The sequence below is a fragment of the Hesperophylax consimilis genome, chromosome 29 (genome assembly GCF_061612785.1).
Source record: "Hesperophylax consimilis isolate HC1 chromosome 29, BYU_Hcon_1.0, whole genome shotgun sequence".
Taxonomy (NCBI): Eukaryota; Metazoa; Arthropoda; class Insecta; order Trichoptera; family Limnephilidae; genus Hesperophylax; species Hesperophylax consimilis.
This window is the reverse complement of record NC_142864.1, coordinates 1,144,415-1,166,134: the sequence shown is the minus strand read 5'-3', so window position 1 is coordinate 1,166,134 and position 21,720 is coordinate 1,144,415. Positions and strand designations below refer to the sequence as shown.

Genomic DNA, 21,720 nt, shown 5'->3' with positions numbered 1-21,720 from the left:
ATATTTATTTATTTATTAATTTTCGGGAAATCGACAGTTTACATTTTATCAGTTTGTACATAAGTATTATTTAGTACAATAAAACCAATTATGGACATATAAACATTATTCACAAACCATCAGAAAAATATTCTTTTATGGACCTCTTGTATTTGGTAAGTTCGCAACTGAAAATATCAACCTAGGATAATACGCTATTGTAATTATTGCATAGTCTGTTCAGGCAAGAATTCTGCTTAGAGTTCGTTTTGCTATGATCAACCCTGAACAGGACACAAGAGCATGTTGAACGCTATAATAAATATGGAAGACTTAGTTAGAGGATTGTTGAATCCGCGATGCCTGGGTGGGAACCCGGCGCATTTATTCATCAATAATATGATATGTACTGAAAATTAATCTCTTTTTTTCTTTGTTACAGATTCTACCAGAAACATTGGAATTATCCACAAACGCAACCTACTTTGGTAAGTTATAAACCTATTTTGAATATCTTTTGAAATTTCAAACTTATTAACTAATAGTCACGCAGTTTCCCGCAGGGGTAGGCAAAGAGGACAGACCGCCAAACAAGTCCGACATGGCACACACTCATTTGCCTCATTCACATTTTTACCATCTCATACATACTATTCTATTATTCTTAAGACTCTTAAGATGGTCCGACTCAAGTATCTGGTTTATTTGATCGCGCCTTGTCTTCCTCGGGTTCTCCCGACAACTTCTACTATTCACAATCGCTTTACATATTCTTATTCCACTGCTTTCTTCGCTCATTCGCTCTACATGCCCAAATCCTTGCATTCTTTGCGAATCTTCCCATAACTCACACGATAATACATGATTTTACATTCAGTCTTCTTTCATCCTTCTGCCAGTTCTAAGCTTCACTACTATATATAAGGGTAGGTTACCAGCACTCCATTGTGGAATGCTAGCTTCGCTTCTTTGAACAATTTTTTGCTAGCGCCAACTGCGTTCAGTCCTCTATTAGTGGAGTTACCTGCATTTACTCTTCTTTCAATATCTCTATCAGCCTTTCCATCTCTCGTAAATTAATTCACTTAATAATTTATATCATGCCTGGTTTAGGTACGAATGAGGCAATTATTGACATGACTAGAACATCCGGAGTTAGAAAAAACAACATGTCAAGCCCATCCTTGAATACTTCGGTAATAAATTACTTTGAAATCATCAATGGGTTGTATAACCATGCTAATCATAAATCATTTAAATTGATTTTTTCAAATGACTAAATACCAAATAATAATAATACTGAGTCGCATACCAACAGTCATTATTTTAATGTAGGTAATCGATAACTGTTCAGTTCAAATAAGTTTTATGCTTTGTTTGAAATAATGTAAAACTAACTGATAAGTCGCCTGAAATATCCATACAGATTGAAAATATCTCCCGAGTAAAAATAAGTGCCACCGATGGGAATTGAACCCGCACCTTCTGATGTCCGGTCAGGTGCTCTGGACTACTAAGCTACGTACGGCTTATTCCCAACACGCCAAATAATTCAATACGTACCTACTGGTACTTCAGTCAACAATCACTGCTTATTATATTTTTATCACCTGTAAACAACCAACTTTATTTTTGTAGGAAACGCTTTGTGAGTGTTAAATTTCCCACTAGATGGCGTCGAGAGACATTATATCTACATTTGTTGGTGAAATATTTTGAATTGACAATTTTACTATTTTTAATGATAAACTAATGTTTATAAGACAAGGTTTTTTATGCATAGCACAAAGGATAACAAGTTATTCACTCTCTTACTCCACGCGCGTGCTTCTTTTACATTCATGGTTTGTCTCATATAATATGTTATTTTAAATGGTTTCCTCGGTCGTCCCGGACTTTTTCTTCCATTTACTTACTTATTTTCACATTACAATTAATTCTAATCTATTATGACTTTGATATAGCTACTTAGCTGATTATTTATTACACAAAATTTGTGTGATAAATATTTTTTTTATGAATTACTATGTATTCGTTACTGCCCGGTTTCGCCAGAGTTTAAACTCTATATCGGGAATCTATAGAATCCCGACTAAATCTGGGTTCCAAGAAACTGGGCGTCTTGTATAGGGCTAGCATATTCTATACAAATCGAATTTGGGAGCCACCTCTGGACTGGAGCGCCACAATACTTGTTAAACCTACTTGATTCTGTGCAAAGGAGGGCAGTCCGTCTGATTGACAATCCAATTGTTAACAGACCGTTTGACATCTCTTGTGCACAGACGCAATGTGGGCATGCTGAGTCTGTTCTATGGTTATTTTAATGGAGCCTGTGCAAAGGAGCCAGCAATATTGATCCCCGGTGCATCGGTCTCTCCGGGTCTCAAGACAAATAATAAATATTATGAATTTTTTTATATTTTCGTATATTTTTCTGTTGCACCTGGCGCCATCTATATTTCACGCTTTAAACAATTGTCTTTGTCATCTAATTCCACGCGCATTTATAAGTATTATTATTATCGGCATTTGCAAGTATTTATATCTCGAACGCACTCTGTGAGCAGGGCTGTCAGCTATACAATACACGAGAATCTAGCAATTAGTCATCGGGGTCCCTAGACAAGATAGAGGTTTTTATCAACAATATCGGTAATTAGTCAACACTTGCTAACATGATTGCAAATTGCTGATATTTAACTATACAATACACGGGAATCTAGCAATTAGTCATCGGGTTCCCTAAACAAGATAGAGGTTTTTATCAACAATATCGGTAATTAGTCATCACTTGCTAACATGATTGCAAATTGCCGATATTTTACTATACAATACACGGGAATCTAGCAATTAGTCATCAGGGTCCCTAGACAAAATAAAGGTTTTTATCAAAAATATCGGTAATTAGTCAACACTTGCTAACATGATTGCAAATTGCTGATATCTAACTATACAATGCACGGGAAGCTAGTAATTAGTCATTAGGGTCCATAGACAAGATAGAGGTTTTTATCCACAATATAGGTAATTAGTCAACACTTGCTAACATGATCGCAAATTGCTGATATTTAACATTTGAAGTCGACTAAAATATTGTATGTTAATCGAACCCATTAGTTCCCATGGTAAGTTTGTCTACAAGTCGACAAACATAATTAACAAAAAAGGAGACGGATTTGAACTGGGGGAAATGGGGTCTAGATAATTATTAAAGATATCACAAAAATAAACAATAATCAAAGGCCTAAAATAATTAATAATATCAGATTTGCAAAACGTACTCGTTCAAATTTGACGTTTCAAAACGACAAACAGTCTACTTACGCCAAAGGTTCAATTTCGATTATTTCCCGATATAGATAAAATTATCGAGATTGTTATACCTACATCGACAGCTTAGTTTGTCTTATCGATTCTGCTTAGTCGTATTGATAAGGTCATCAAATCCGCTATCCCAAAATGGAAAAAAATAACGACAGCGAAAACACAAACCCTGCGAAATGCTACAACAATTTCTTTATTCGTAATTATGTATATATTTCTTTTCATCGTAATTAATTGTATCAATTTCTTTAATTTATCGCAATTAAAGCCATGAATATATTTAATTCATCGCAATTAAATGTATTTATTTCTTTAATTGGTCTTAATTAAAGCCACGAATAAAATATATTTTTTTAAATTTAATTTATCCCAATTAAATTTGTGTATATCTTTAATTGATCTCAGTGACAGAATACATTTCTTTAATGTATTGCAACTAATTGTATATTTCTTTAACTGTAAAGACATGAATTTCTTTAATTAAACGTAATTAATTTAATAATGCAATTTATTTAATTTATCGCAATTACATGTAAGTATTTTTTTAACTAATCGCAATTAATGGCGTGAATTTCTTTAATTTATTGCAATTAAATATGCTTATGTATTTATTTAATTGATCGCAATTAAATGTTTGTATATCTTTAATTGATCTCAGTTACAGAATACATTTCTTTAATGTATTGCAACTAAATGTAAATGCATGAATTTCTTTAATTAAACGTAATTAATGTAATAATGCAATTTATTTAATTGATCGCATTTAAATGTACGTATTTATTTAATTAATCGCAATTAATTGCATGATTTTTTTAATGCATTGCAATTAAATGTATATATTCCCTTAATTCATAGCAATTAAAGGCATGAATTTCTTTAATATATGGCAATTAAATATGCTTTTGTATTTATTTAATTGAACGCAATTAAATGTGCCATTTGTCCACCCTGTGCAGACACGTCTCACGCATCCAACAGAATTGGTGAGTGGTGAGGCAACAGAACAACCGATAAGTATAAATAAGTCCTCCTTGCCGCGTTTAGTTGGCTAACATACGGAATATCTGCAGAAACGCAAAGGGCAAACTCTAGAATCGCGACACTAACTTGGAGAGCAGATCTTAGCCAGACTTGCGTAACAAACAAACAAACAAACCAACCAACGATGTTATACTCAGTCTTTCTCTACTAATTTATCGGCGGCATTGTTCGAACGGTTAATTGCAACGAACTCCTGCCTAAGTATGATGCCCTGGTAACTTGTCACATCTCACACAGTGCAAACTGATTGACTATATTGCTGATAGTTTTTGGAAGTTAACCTACAATGGAAAATGTTTTTTTTTTAGTTCATTCATTTTAATATGCCTACAAGAAAAATGTAGATTACTAATTTTTTAAGAATCTCTTCAAATTATACGTAATCCAATCGTAAGTCAATTTAAAAAAGGATCGATGCCAAAATGATCGAGTTATTTATGACACCCGTCCTGGTAAGACAGGAGATCCTGGGTTCGATTCCTAGTTGTGACCATTATCTTTTAATTTGTCTGTGTCTTGTCCTGTTTCATGTTTGTTTAGATTTATTAGTATTATCATCTTCTTCAATCAAATAGCTTTTTAAAATGTTCTGGCCATCAACGATTAAGTGCACAGTGTCGTTTTCAGTTTTCCTTTAATTCAATTGAATACTTTTTAATTTTGTTTCCATTTAAAAAAGGTAGTCCTATTTATAGGCGAATTACGTGGTTCGTTATTGAGTCATTAATTTTTAACGACATCTCATTTGAATATGTTTTCCTTTTATACCGTAGTGTTCCGGTGTTAGTCCTTTTTTGTAGTTGACCTAACTGGACTCCAATTACTTCCGATGTGAAAGTTTTAGCTAAATATGTACAGTTTAATATAAAAAAATTCAGTTTTTATAAATATATATTTTCTAATAACTTTATGAGTAAAACGTTAAATTGTAATATTTAATTATAAAAGACAATATTAGAGATTCTTAAACAAAAAATTGAAACAGACAAATCGCCTTGCCAGGCGTGAGTCCTGGGTTCAACTCCTAGATGCGACCGTAACTTTTTCTGATTTTAAGAATCACTAATATTGTCTTCAGTAATTAAATAATTTAAAAAATTTGGAATAACTTTTGAAGGATATACATATGAAAGTTATATATCGAAGTAGAAGATAATACTAATAAACCTAAAAGAAACATGAAATAGAATAAGACAAAGAAAAATAGAAAAAGGTAACGGTTTCAACTGGGAATCGAACCCAGGATCTCTGTCTTACTGGGACAACACCTCTAACCACTCGACTATTGGAGCGTAATTATTTTATTATCAATTAAAAAAAAAACGATATTGACAAAAAATGACGTAAGGTCCAAATCCGAGATCCTGCGTTCGATTCCCAGTTGAGACCGTTATCTTTTTATTTTTCTGTGTCTTGTTCTGTTTCATATTTCGTTTACATCTATTAATATTGTCTTCTTCTGCAATGATCTTTAAATAATTATTCAAAGTTCTAATTATTTATTTTAAAAGAGAATCGGAGAAACATATACATAACATAGACAGTTTTACAATTCCTCCTACTTCCATCATTTAAGTGGGTTAAATGTTGCTTGTGCAATGATGGAGGACTTAGCTAGCCGATAATTGAACCCACGACGCCTAATTGTCCAATCCTGAAGTCATAATAGGTTGGAGGTTGGAGTAATTCAAACTCCATTACATTATTTGATAACAATGAAATCAGGCTACCAAAAAGGACGAGGCGAATACTCAGAATAGTATACTATATAAAGGGATGAAGTACTTTGTGCAGGGTTTTCCAATAAGAGGTGTTATTTTGAATAGCCCGCTATTTCGGTAAATGTTACTTTTAAAGCTGTCATATTTTGACATTTGACAAGTAGAAACTACGCATTTAATAAAAATGGAACGATACACGCTTCAACAACGCATTGAAATTATTAAAATTCACTTGAGTGAATCAAATGCAAATCATCTTGAGTGATGAGGCCCATTTCCACCTCGGTGGCTTCGTCAACAAGCAAAATTGTCGCATCTGGGGCTCGGACAACCCAAGAGTTATTGTTGAAAAGCCTTTCTATCCTCAACATGTGACTGTTTAGTGCGGTTTATGGTCCGGCGGAGTCATTGGTCCTTAATTTTTTGAAAATGAGGCTGGAGCAACAGTTACGCTGAATGGATCGCTATCGAGAGATGATTAATATTGTTTTATGGCCGGAATCGGATGGTATTGATCTGGACAACGTTTACTTTCAACAAGACGGCGCTACGTGCCACACAAGCAACGAAACCATTGATATTTTACGATTGAATACCAAAATAACACCTCTTATTGGAAAACCCTGTATAAAACGCTGCCGGAAAACCTAAAGTCTGCACCAACTGAAAGGTTCAACATGTTGTGTAGGAGCCACATCAAGCAGGAGAAAATATAGCATATATGCAATTAATTAGTAATTTGTAACCTTAAATGTGTAAATTACTAAAATAAAATTAATAAATAAAATAACCATCGAATTGAGGAACAATTTTGACATTTGAACTTTCCCTGTTACTGTCATTAATATCTGAAATGGGCTGAGAATCGGGACCTTACGAATGTCAAAAAATTGAATTTGCACTTATCGCATAATTTGATCAATTAAAATTGACGGTGGTTGAAGTCAAGTGACAGTGCAAAGTGCCATGCGGCGTTTGAACACGCACACAACAAATAATAATATTGTATATTTGTATTCCAACAAATAATGATTGTATTCTGACAAATCGAACGCGAGAAAACCGATAAAATATGAGCGTACTTAATAAAATATGAAAACAGTAGGCCTGGAGACGTGATTTGATTCCCAAATCGGACATTTTTTAATTTCGAATTTCGAACGATTGCGCCGCTTCCACGTTTAAATAATTTTGCCGCGTGTTTTGAATTTGAAATTGGAATTTCGAAGCGTTTTGGCGCCTAACGGTAGCCATCTTTTCCTGTATAGCAGACGCTTTTGGCGGGCGATTGCCCACTGGTGATTGAGTTTGGGCTAGAGAAAACCTTTTATTTAGAAAACGCTCGAGGAATTCGCTTGGCCTGATTTTATTAATGTATTAATGACACGTAGGTAACTGAAATCATAATGGACGCTGGCTATGTGCGAAGTAATGGTAGCACATCCGCACTGAGGTGGGAGACGATTAGGTACTGACTTCAAAATGCCCTTGGATTAAACCGTTCTTACAAATTATCATCATGTTATAAGGATACCAAACAAGAGTATCAAACTACCAACTGTCCGGAATCGGTGGGAGTACGGCATATCTGTATGATACATTGCTTGGACAATGCAACCCTTAGGAGTCATTTCATCATCATGGCATTACATCCCAGAGAGGGTGGGATAAGGTCTCCTCACAAATGTTTTCCAACGACTCCTGTTCTTAACCATTCTTCTTAAGTCCTTAGTCCTTCCTGTTCTGCTCCAATCTTCTTTCGCGTATTCAGTTCACCTCTTCATAAGTTTTAGATTGCTTCTACTGGGACACCAACTTAGTCATGTTTTTAATATCCTATCATATTATAAGTGTATATAACTTTTTATTGTACAAACCGGTAAACTTTCAGGCATTTATATTTCATCCATCTATACGACATGGTTAGGTTCCATCTAAACACCCACGTTCAGTCCTTCCTCTCATTATAACGACCCTTTACACAGAATTGTCAAATTCGCAATAGGTGCGAGTTCCCTCAGGGCCTCCTGTTAGGACTTAGTTTAATTATTTACGTATTAGTTCGACTAGCTAAAAGCTCTGTCGTTATAGAAATAGATAAAATACCAATAAAATGAATCAATAATAAAAAATCACCGTTAAGACCGTTTTGACGTTATTTCAGCTTTATTATAAAGCACGTATTAATGGGACTAATATTCATGTGCGTTTTATTCCTCATACGACAAAACTCACAACAAAGGACAGGAAGCTCGTTCCTTAAACGAACGTTTTAATATGGAAAAATTGTCCGCGCTCATCCTTATAAGTCATAAATGTTCAACATTATTCACGACTGGAAATGGACAGGCAGGTTTACCCTTGGTCATTTGTTCTTCGGCCGTTCGATGTTCATTATTATCATTATTACTATTTGTTTAACGGATGATATAAAAACAAATTACAGAAATTAAAACCGAACATAATTGATTTAATGAATTTATTCGTGCTACGAAATATGAACGGTGAATTATTGAGCTCTGTTATGTTGTGATTACCATAAACGAGTCAGTGTGTGGAGGTTATGTCTTGAATCCATGCCGAAGTCAGAAAAAGCACACATTTTATTTACCCAACATTTCATAAGTCAATGAGACTATGGCATCCCCAATAATTGGGGTATGGTGTGAGGTACTATGGGGGGAGTGGGATGGAAAGTAGATGGGAAAGAGGATAGTTGGGAAACATCTGTCGTATTTGAATCTGGTCACTAAACATGGCTGTTGCCATTTCAAGCAACGAAGTTTTGATTTTTTTCTCAACTGTTTTTTTTTTTACATTAGCTCTACACAGGAGGCCTTTTGTCATGTCATCTTTGAATATGCTGTGTGGAAGGTCTTTATGAGGGAGGAAGATATCGGAAGGAAAAAGGTGTAAGGGGTGGATAAGTATCTCGGAGTCAGTGTGTCCAGAAGTGACGGACGTTTGAATTCATCCCATCCCTCCCACTGCGATGCAAGGCGATGGATTGAGAGAGTCCTGCTGGAGATGTAAAATGATCTCCCTCTAAAAACTATTTAATTCTTTATTAATTCGGTTAGTCTAAACTTCATAAACATTAAATTCTGGTTGGTGGTCTATAAAGATTTGAAAGATAACTGCTGTCGACAATTTTACTAACTTTGTCTCTCTGACTTAGCCTCAGAAACATTTATTTGTTTGAATATTTGCTTAGGCACACGAACACGCACATGACAAACTTCGATCAGTTTATGTCTTCTGTGAATTTGAGCTTTTTGTTTTGAAGGCGAAATAGCTGTCGCTCTCCATAAATAAACCTTAAAAGACTGTCTATAATAAGTATTGTCATTTTAACATGGCGAGGCCAAAGGCCATCGCATAGAATTATTTTTTTCTCAATGATGTGTGACATTTACAAGAAAAACTAGATTACATACAATTATTGGTTAAGCATTGCAAACTACATAATAATTATTTGTGCCCAAATAAAACAATACCATTCCCCCACCACCGTTTCTTAGTAACGCCTACAAATCCGATTCTCAAACTGTGGGACGGTTCATTAAAAATTATTTAATTACTGGGGATACAGAATCACAATGAAATCATTATTGACGTAAAGAGAACTAACTAAAAATTTCCCTGCAGGGAAAGTCCTAGGCCTTGGCACGCTTCTTGCTTGAAAACATATTAAAACGAAAATACGTAATTCTTGTCGTGTTGTACTTTGTTTTGTTTCTTTCTCTCTACTTTTCTATCCACTGTATTTTTAATCGAGCATAATCTATTTTTACCAATGTATTAGTGGGTAAGTACCTTCTTCTAAATTCCTACCTTGGCTCTATGCTTATGTGTATATCCCTGTCTGTTTCCTTTTTTTGTTTCTTCTTGTTCGTTCTACTTAACCTCCCTTTTTCTATTTGTGTACTGTTTTGTATTTTAAACTTATAGTTTTGATATCAAAATACAAATGTAAAATTGTACCTATTAACTCCCACCTATGTAGTGTAAGTTCCTCTCGTCTTACAATGAGTTTTGTAACTCATCGGGATTGCTCTAGCAAGATTTTGTTTTAATTAGTAAATAGTAATTTACTAAAAGTTTTTCAGGAATTCAGAAAACCTCTTAATTCATTCGTAATTCCGGCATTTTCTTTTTTTAAACGGAATCCCCAATAATTTGAAGAGATTTTTAGTAAATTAGCAATTGTAATTTTTCTCTGTGTGCATTTTAAAAATTTATTTCTAATTTTGCAATTTTTTTCTTCTTTAATTTATTTGAATAGTTTCTCACGCCACAGTTGAGTGATCCTGCCACTAGGAGTCTATGAAATTCCTTCACGCAACCTTTAGTAGCTTACGGAACAATTTCATTGTTATTTTTTTACCTCTCAACACTTACATATTTGTAATCAATTTAGCGTTCAATGCGTCGCCTGTCCTCAATAGCAATAAGCAAAGTGCGTGCGCAACTCACTCACCCAACTAAACATTTTATTTTACATGATATACGTATATTTCCCACTTTATATGTGTCGGTGAGGATAGAATTATTGAATGACTTCAGTTGTTTCAATCTTTTAAATTTCGAAGGTATTTAAATGTGAATTGAAATTTTTAAATATATCTATTTTAAATTCCCTTTTGTTTCCGTGAATGAATGAATGCAAATCTTGAAAGCGGAAATTAACCCACTTCCCGACATCCGATCGAGCTGAAACTCGGCAGATAGGCTCGTTGTTGAAGACAATTCATTGTATTAACTTTTGGTTGCAAACACGTGGACAATCGCTGATATAAAAGCATTTCTCTGAAATCCAATGACATTACACCAGTTACTATACGAAATAAACTCCAGTCCTTGGGGAGGAAGATTCATTGTTCAGTAAAACTAGTATTTTAGTACAAACTTTGTGTTTTAACGTGTTGATTTTTTACGATATGCTGTATAAATTAGTGGTCTTAATTTTATTTTTATGAACTTTAGAGATTTTCATGGCCAAAAGTATTATCGTGATCAATTTCTGGGTTATTATACCATGTCTACTGTCAAGCAGTTCAAATTTTCGTAAATCAAAGAAAATTTGAATTCATTGAACGTGAAAACTTCACACATCACAAGTATATTGAAAAAACAGAGATTTGATTTATTGATTTATTTTATTGATTTATTGTGAAAAACAGTATATTCCATTTACATTTCACAAATAACAGTTTATAAATAACAGTTTATAAATTACAGTTTATAAGAAGTAAAGTTAAGTTAAGTACATACATTTATTTGCATGGGTAAATACATCAATACTATCTGATTAACCAGATTTGTTAAATAGTATGCTTATTGCCGTCTTAAATTCTCTTTGGTTCAAATTGAAAATGTCAATCACAGAAGAAATGTGATTTAACAAAGTAGTTATTAACAACACACCTAATATTTGAAGAATTTAAAGTATTAAAATTTAATGATCTTGTCCGAAAAAACATAATAATTCAAATAATAAAAGAAAAACAAAATCACAGCTTTTTAACTGAAAGTCGTACTCGTCAAAAATACATATTTCCAACACAAAAATGTAACACCACTTTTGGTCAACATCATTACATATATCTAGGAAAAAAATACTTCAACAACCTACCTGAAAATATCAGATCAATCGAAAACGATAAACACCTACTAAAAGCAATTAAAGAGAAGTTCAATGTAAAAATACCAACATTATGAAAATATCTTCTTAATTAAGTATAAATTTAAATTTTTGTTTATTCAAATATATTTTTTAATATTCATATTTCTTTAAATCATAATTACAAACACTAAATATTCTTCATCTTGATGCTCACCACTCTTCTTAATAAAAGCGCCAGCTTATATAGAAGAGAAATGTTAAAAATCAAACAGTAACTGAAATTAGTATGTGTGATTAATAATTTATTCATCTTTCAGATTAAAATTATTTTTGTCACAAAATAACCTACTTTTCCCAACTCCCCCTTTGGTTTCGTTTGTCCACCCCAATTTTAAAAAACCAAACCACCCCAAAATAAAAAGCTTTCACATAAACATCGCGTTTGTATGGAAGAGCAGAGTCTAAAATATGAAACACTAGGCTGTAAAATCCGTTTCATCTTTGTCAACTAATTTGAATATTTCAGTGATTTATCTTGCTGACGAGACTGCACCATTAAAATGACAAATCCAGGGGGAAATATATTTGATTATAACGTAGGTAATTATTATTTATTTATAAAGAAGTATGGATTTTATAATTCAATAGTTTGATGGAAGCCAAATTTGGAAGGGGTAGATTTTAATTTCTGATACGATTTAATGATTTTTTCGTTTGATAAACAATGTACAACTGTTTTCAAGAATATGTTAGTATTGATATATTATATTCTTAACATATGTTAGTATTTATATATTATATTCAAGAATGTGTTAGTATTGATATATTAAATTGAAGAATGTGTTAGTTTGGATATATTATATTCTAAAAATATGTTATTATTGATATATTATATTCTTAAAATATGTTAGTATTGATATATTATATTCAAGAATATGTTAGTATTGATGTATTATATTGAATAATGTGTTAGTATTGATATAGTGGCCGAGTTGACATCGCGCTTGGGTCCCACTCAGGCGTAGTGAGTTCAATTCCTCGGCTGGCTAAGTCCTCCATCACAACACAAGCAACATTTTCCACTTACTGTGGTGGTAGTAGGAGATTTTCAAATATTGTCAGGTTTTTTTTAACCCGGGAATGTTTGTCTTTAATTTTAAAAAAATATATATTCAAGAATGTGTTAGTATTGATATATTATATTGAAGAATGTGTTAGTATTGATATATTATATTCTTAAAATATGTTAGTATTGATATATTATATTCAAGAATATGTTAGTATTGATATATTATATTCAAGAATTTGTTAGTATTGATATATTATATTCAAGAATATGTTAAATTTGACCTAATATCTCAAGAATTCAGACAAGCAACAAAGAATCAACTTATAAATAAGTAAATTTTCCTGATTATTTTTTTGATCATTATCTTATCATTATTATCATTATCGTGATCTTCGGCGATTAATATCCTTGTGCTCATTTGTTTTTTTTTCTTCTTTTTAGATAAACTTTCAACCTCACAAATCCTACAGTTATAATATCCCGTGATATATATATTTATTTATGTGAATCCCGCACTAGAGTCCCAACTGCTCCCGACCGTCTGGAGCCAGTGAGCATCCCCAATTCAAGTATATTGTGAGGCTGAAGGTTTTGGGGAGGGAAAGGAGATGAGGAAGAGGAACCTGGCTATTCAGACCTATTCACCAAACATGCCAAAAGTCATTTCAAACAACTTTTCAATTCTGAATGGTTGTCTTATACCAGGGCGATACTGAGAGCATCTTCCCCTCTGGGTGTTAACTATTGATTAATCTTTTGTTTTTGATTCGAAAACATTTCTGAAAATCAAGATTAATTTTGTAGCATATTTTTATTAAAAATGTGTCGAGTTTCGACAAAAATCCTTTTCACAGATGGGGAGAGTCACTATTTATTATTATTTCGGAGGGGATGATTTCAAAACACATGCAAATTAGGGAAGCAATACTCCCCCCTCCCCCTCCCACCCCCCCGGTGTATCGCGTTAATCTTTTTTAAGCAAAAAAGGGGTAAATGCTGCGCTGCCCTTCCAAAATATGGGCGGATTTAGAAAGAGGGAGCGAAATTAAATATCAGGGCTGACACAAATTTATTTCCCAACTTTTAGTTTACCAAAAATCTTATTAGTTTAACTAACCATCACGCCGTTTCGTTTCAGTAGGCAAATAGGACGGACCGTCAAACAACTCGGTCTTGGCACACACTCCTTGCCTCATTCACATTCATACATACTCTTCTATTATTCTGACTCTTGTCTTGGCCCGATCCAAGTATCTGATTCACTTGGTCGTGCCGTGTCTTCCTCGGGCGTCCCCGACTTCTGCTACCATTCACATTTGCATCGTATATTCTCCTTACACTCCTTTCTTCGCTCATTCGCTCTACGTGCCCAAACCATCTAAGCGTCCCTTTCTTGATCTCTTTGTGGATCTCCACATTTCTCACACGATCATACATGGTTTTACCACACATACGCCTCAAGGATCTCATTTCTACATTCCGATTTTTTAATTAATTTTAATTTGTTTTACGGTGACTTCATTAAATTTCTGTCCGTCCTAATTGAAGATAGAAGATTGAAGATCTTGCTTCATAAAAAAACAAAATTGGTATTTTTCGACAATTCTATGTGTATTTATGTTCTTGTAATTAAAAAAATTTGAGTTACATTTATATTTACATAAATTTTACCAAAGTATTATTTTTAGAGAATAATTAGTCATTTATCATAAAAGAAGAACTTTTTTAATGATACTTTTGTATTCCGGTTCAATGCTTGACAGAAATTTGATTTCTCAGTAAAAATTCAAAATCACAGAATTTGAAAAATTCTTCAAATTTCAAAGTTAATTTTTAAGGTCTATCCATGTTCTCTTTTAATTTCATTTCTGTGAATCAACTGGCCCATAATTAAACAATAACAGAACTTAAATAGAACCTTCACAGAACTTAAAAATTAACTTTGAAATTTGATGAATTGTTCGAATTTTGCCAAACAACCCGTCCCAAGAGAGTCAGAGACTGCAATATGATTATTCAATATAAATATGCTCAAATCGTCAAGACAGAAGAATTTACACTGACTTGGTATTACTATATAAAATTCTAAATGATTTAGTTGATAGTCCGGTATTGCTAGAATTGATAAGCTTTCGGATTCCACAACGTAATACTAGAAGTCAGGATCTATTTCAGTGCAGAAATTCTGGGACTAACTACCATATGTATTCCTCTTTGCCCAGAATACTAATGGAGGGAAACAATTATACCAAGTCAGTGGACATCTTCAATTTATGTTCAAATATAAAATGTTGTTAATGAAATAATTCAGTTATTTACAATAAGTAATGTATATTTCTTAATATTCATATGTAAAAGGCCCGAAAAAGGGCATTAATAAATAAATAAATAATAATAATCAACAGGTACTATGTTAGTGGGGACATTTGTTTATTTTTATTTATTTATTTATAAGTACGTGTTACATGATTAATACATTTATTTAGAGAAGATACATTAGAGCACCATACTAGGCAGCTGCCTGTTTCATGGTGACCAATGGAGGAATAGTTAGTTTGAATTTAAGTCTAGTGTAAACATATTTTGGTAGAATTATAAAAAAAAAATAAATTGGTAAAAAAAAATATTTTTAATAACTCAAAAAGTTTTCTATAAAATACACACAAATATATAAAGTAGTACACATATGTACATTCATACATACACATACACACGCACATATATATATTTATATACATGTATCTTCTTCCTCACACATGTAAACAATATATACATTAATTTCCATTCAAATCTATAAAATTTATATTGGAAGGTATCCTTGTATTGTGTTTCTATTCTATTCTATGGTTTAGGTACAGTTAGTGGCAACCCTAACTTAAACTTGTACCAAATTCATGCATGCCATGTGCGTCGTTTTTTAAGTACTTTAAAGTTTAAATTGGGAATTTGAAAGGGTTGTATTGTACTCAGTACCTACGTTACTACCTATAATACCTATACACCGCCTCTTATTACGTAGGTATACTGGCTGCAGTGGTATTGGTGAAATGCATTACTCGCCTGCAATGATATTTGTAATAAATGTGTATAACTTGGCTGCAATGGTATCTGTGATAAATGCATTACGTATGCACGTATTGGTGTAATATTTCAACTCGGATAAAAGATGTGCAGACGTATTTATTTGTTTTATGAATGCATATCACGAAAACGCATTAATTTCATCGTTTTTTAGGCACTCGTTATTTTTGGTTAACTAGCTGTGGATTTGGTAGTCTTTGAAATGAAAAAAGTACACGTAAACGTAACGTTTTGTTATATTCGTGTACTTATTGAAATTTTTTAAATTCATAACAAATACTTATTTGGGTTGGGTGTATGTTTAACTCCAGTTCAATGAACTCTTCGATTTGCTTTGAATTTAAAAGTCACGATTTTCATCAATTAAGATGTTTATTTAAATATTTAAATTCAATTCAGAATTTCTACCGATTTAAAACATATTTATTAACACAATTTAAGTTTCGTAGTTCTTAAAAAAAATGTTATTTTTTAAGATAATCTCTATACCTTTGTAAAAGCCTTTACGGTAATTATATGAAATTTCCTCTATAGATAAAAATTGCAAAGAATTATCCGAAAATTATTAAAAACACATTTTTTTCTGTTATTTAATATGTTAAAGATATGAAAAAAGCACAGTATATCTTTAAATGCAACTTAGGTATTTACAGATAGATTTTTTAACAGCTCGTGTTTTCTTAAATATTTTCCCAATGCTTAATTATTAATATTTTTTAATTTCAGCGTTCTCTCTCTTACATTCGTATTTAAATATTTGCCTTTAAAGCCATCTTATTTTTTTCAACGCTATTGCAGAGCTTTAAACACAAATATTATTTTAATTGTCTTTTTTACTATCCCGCGATTTTAATAATGTCTCAATTTTTTTTTTTTGTGAAATTCTTGAAGTTTTTATATTATTTTTGTGTATATATTGAAAATCTCCGACAATTCATGAAATGACTTCAGCAGTTTTTAGTGACCAGATCTTCCCAACCTTCCTCTCCCCATTTCCTTCAGTTCCCCACTTCTTTCAGTCGCACAATACACCGACATAAGTATTGCCATAGTCGGGCGGTTCTTTTCTCTTTGTGGTATTCACATAAATAATAAAATAAACTCATATTTATTGTAAAAAGAGATTTCTTTAGACCACAGGCGTCAGGCAGGTATGCTGTCCTTGTTCTACCGGTATTACAATGGAAGTTGCTCCCAGGAACTTGCATTCCTTCGGCACCGGTGCATAGTCGGAAAACACACCAAACGCGCACTTAACACGTATATATTTGTCACATGAGAACTGGTCGCTTCTACGCGACTCGTTCTTGAGTTCAACAATTCAGCTGTGGAACGGTTTTCGGACCTCTGTGTTTCCTCCCTCCTACAACATGGATCTCTTCAAGACCCTGAGCCCATTTTCCTCAGGACCTTTCGTGTGGAAATAATGTTAAAAAATTCTTGTATTATTCACATCGTTATGGTTACAATGCAATTGTAACATACATAAATACGAACAAAATATAATTTCAAGCCAAATGTTGCTAGGTATATACTTAATGAATTGTACTAAAAACCCACCCTTATTTATAAGTCCATTTTAATCATTTCTTCAAACAAGACTCAATTCACGTTTTATATTTAAAAATTCACAAAGGCTTTTCCCCCCAACTAAAATAATAATTTCATCTTTTTTGTTAAAAGGGTAGATTTTAAAGGGGTAGTTTTTTAAACGAACGGGTTCAAATTAATGTGGATTCAGTTGAAATCAATAATGATCTTTATTTTTAATGTTAATAAGGGTGAAGGTTGAATGAACGTTGCAGTTGTTATTGTAAAGCGCATGTGTTTATAAACCAGCGGGTGTTCATGGCGAAATTATGACTTATGCATATAATTTAAATAAAGTCGACTACAGATTTTCATGAATTTTATTTCTACATCATTTATCTACTTAAATTATCATCTGCCAGTTCTGTTCCTCTTTGCCACATATCAGGGTTGGTATCAGCACTCCATTGTGGACTGTTAACCTCGCTTCTTTGGATAATTTGTTATTCAATTGAGTTTCTTGCATTTGCAGATTTTTCGTCACTCGTAAACATAATACCTCCTAAATGCATAAAGTCATCCACTTTCTCCAAGTTTTCAAATCGGATTTCTAAGGCATTAGTTATAAGTCTTTGTCACTAGTCACTAGCTCCAAGTCTTGGTTGTAAGACACCAGTAGTTATGAATCTTAGTTGTCACTAGTTATAAGTAGTAGTTGTTAGTCTCTAGTCATAAGTTTTAGTTAAAAGTTGTATATTAGATAAATTAGGTTGTAAAGCGCCCGTTAGGTGATTTTGCAAAACGGCCATATTATTATAAGTCTTTGTCATAAGTCACTAGCTAAAACACAAGTCACTAGTAAAACACTTGTAGTTATGAGTATTAGTTTTCTCCTGTCATAAATTTTAGCTAAAAGTTGTAGATTAGATAAATTAGGTTATAAGGCTATTTCTTATAGCATGCTGCACAGCATAAATTAGTTCTAATGCACTATGCATGTCTTTTGCAGTTCTTTGTGCAAACAATATAAGCCATCAACTGCACCATATCCAGCAATCTGCAGCTAGTCATCTATTGCAATTCCTTCACATAGTGCACGTATTACGTGTGATGAATGCGCTGATATCCGTGCAGTGAAGTTTCTAGACATTTCTAAGATACACTGTTCTAATACATAGATTAAGACAACATAACTGACGGAAAGCTATTGAATAATAAAGATGTCGAACAAATTGACGTGAGCTTTTGCAATATAAAGTTGAATTAATGAAGGTGCTATCTCTTGTAAAGAGTATTCATTAGTATTTTGCAATTAATTTATAAATCTTATATCTAGTGCATACAAAGTGATAGATTGACGTATTATATTATATTGAAGTGCGTTTAATTCATTTCCTTCTCATTTCATCATTTTCTTTGGTAAGAAGGATGAGTGATAATAATAATTTTGTTACGAAGAGGATTACGACTGGGATTTTCCGTGCTTAGGATTTCATTAAAATATTTTTTATCTACCTTTTTATTTGACTTTAAAATTATATAATGCTGTCGTGATTTTTGAATGAGAGTGGGATTTTATTATAGAGTTTAGTATAATATTGATAATAAATTACTGTCCCGCATTTAAAAATAATAAAATAAGTGTCGATCATAATAAAAAAAAATATTTCAACAAACGATTATCAGTGTTGAAAAAAAAAACTAATTGACCGATATAGAAATAACTTTCAAACCATGATCTCTGGCGTCATGAAATTGAACCAGCTTAATCCGTTTCTAATGTTTAGTCTAATGCAATTATTTTCGGTTTGCAAAACAACACAGAATAGGCTACATGTCATGGACCAAGTGAATAAAATATTTACAATAAAAAGATTAAAAATTATATTTGAGTTTTAATATTCTCCTGACAAAGGAAGGGTGCTTCCGAAACCGGTAGAGTACAATTAAAATTAAAGTGGTCTAAAACAAATTTATATCTTTTTTATTGTAAATTCTGACGAGCCACAAAGTAAATGCTTATTACAAATATGGAATAAAATATTCACTCAAGTCATTCATAATCGTGAAATAATTTTATTGGAATAATTTTACAGTCACCCTGTCATTTTAAGAATGACTGACGATGCCCAGAAATAATACGGGTTTACTTCATTTCAAATTATGACCCGCGTTCCTTGTTTGTTCAGTTGGGACGGATTAAAAAATACTTGTACATACCTCTAGCTATAGCTCTGACCGGCTGCCGAATTAATTTAATTATTTTTATTATTGTAACATTGTTAAATTTAATTCCGTCTGTGGACAAAATGACACGAGTTCTTTATTTGCAATCGGTCGAATTATGACCCTGCAACGCCGGGTGCATGGACTAGTGTTAGTTTGATAATAAATTATGTTTAAATAATATAAAGAAGTTCAAAAATAATGTATCAGTTATCATCCAATGAGTAAACCATCAATTACTGATTTAAATTATGGTACCTGACTTATTTTCAATCCACTTTCGCATCAAATGCATCTTGTTCTTGAAATGTATCAATTTCCACAGTTACGAGATTATCAATAAGGATTCTGTGTATTGGCGCATTATGGTGACTAGATGGCAGCACTTCTGTTTGTAGCTGTACGTGGAGCGGGTGCGTACGGCAGATGATACCTTAACAATATTGTAAATAGAATTGAACAGTCTTGCTTTCTCTTACTTGTTTTTAGCTACAAAGAGACAAGTGTTCATATACCATCATCGATTTAAAACCGTTGAAAAGTTTTATATTATGTTATTTTTACTTTTTTTCATTTCATTTCACTAGATTGTTCTTTTCTGAAGTTAAATAACACGTTTTTTAAATTTTTATAATGAACACACGGACATAAAAAAATTACAAAGAATAAAAACCAACCGTCTAACATCGGTGTACAATATGTAAGAATAAAGCAACAAATCAAAACAAAAGAACTTTTGTAAAGTTCTGGATGCTAAAATATATCCAGAATCTTGCAACTAAACTGGAATAGTCGACACATTCGCACGAGAGGTTGGTAAAAGATTAAGCTGGTTATTTGGAAAGGAATATGGAAAGTTTCGGGGTTTCTTAGTAGACGGTTAATGATGTAGATTTTGATTGTGGCCAAGAAGGAAGGAAAAGAGATTTTGTCATTCTTGATATGACGCCGACGTTCAAATATTGTATGCATTTCGTCGGTAGGCAGTGTGGACAATCCGGTTCTATAGGAATAATAGTATGCCCGAGTTGATCTATTTTGAACTGATTAGATTACAACACTAAACGTATTTTAATTCGTCTGTCACAGATCGCAAAGTAACCGCAAACACACGCTTCTAAAGCATAAATATCGGTACAGTTCACATCTTTGTGCGTCAATCTGAATATACATCATGCAGCATATTGTATGTGTTGTATATTATACATTATACGTCTGAGCGTTATACATGTAATCTCAGAGTAATGATCGACCCAAGACTAAACAATAGAATTGTCTTGGATGACTTGCGCGTTCCTGGTTCATATCCTACGCCGGCACATGTACCAGGTACCTACCTGTTTTACCAATGAAGAGATTCATCAGATAGAAGTGTACTATGGTCATTTTCGTGTGCAAGAATTGAGCTGAATTCTATCTTACTTCAATCTGGAGACGTTGATCAAACCTACCTGTTTTACCAATGAAGAGATGAATCAGATAGAAGTGTACTATGGTCATTTTCGTGTGCCAGAATTGAGCTGAATTCTATCTTACTTCAATTTGGAGACGTTGATAAAAAAAGTTTCTCTAACAGAAGAAGAGAACTAGAAGTAAAAACTTCTTCTTCTTCTATATAAATTGACGATATTAATTTCCTCTTTTTACTGTTCGTAACATTTTAGAAGATTGCTATCTACACAAAAGAGCAATTAAATATATCTAATAGTTTTAGAAATTTATTTCAGTAGCTCCATTTATCTTGTCATGCGATGCTGTGCTAGAACATCTGTTTTAATGTGCGGTATCTTGAACAAATCGTTTTTCAAATCGATCGCACTTCTAGTGTCATGTTCTTCGTGTGCCATGTGCGTGTGTTATAAGTGGTCGTTAAATGTATTTTCAATTGATATCAATATTGCTTTGAAACATATTTTCGAAGATGTCCGATTTTTATGACACCTAGTGTATTATGGTTGTTCTCCGCTATTAGACGGTTGGTAGCGATGCACTACGTCGTTTAATATTTGAATATGAGCCGCCATCAATAATAACCCTTACGTAGATGGCTATAAGGTTTAAATTCCCGCTTAACCCCATCCGCCTGTTTTGATTTATGTAAGAAAAAAACATTGCAAAAA

At 32.8% G+C, this 21,720-nt stretch overlaps 1 protein-coding gene across 2 annotated transcripts in view; it reads left to right on the top strand.

Moving 5' to 3' along the window:
• The first annotated feature begins 419 nt into the window (after positions 1-419).
• Positions 420-21,720, top strand: part of LOC149409757 (zinc finger protein castor homolog 1-like) — a 141,544-nt gene continuing 120,243 nt past the window's right edge. For both annotated transcript variants that reach the window (XM_089649124.1, XM_089649123.1), the window contains exon 1: positions 420-467. The gene's annotated coding sequence lies outside the window, so the exon portion shown is untranslated. The remainder of the gene's footprint in view (positions 468-21,720) is intronic.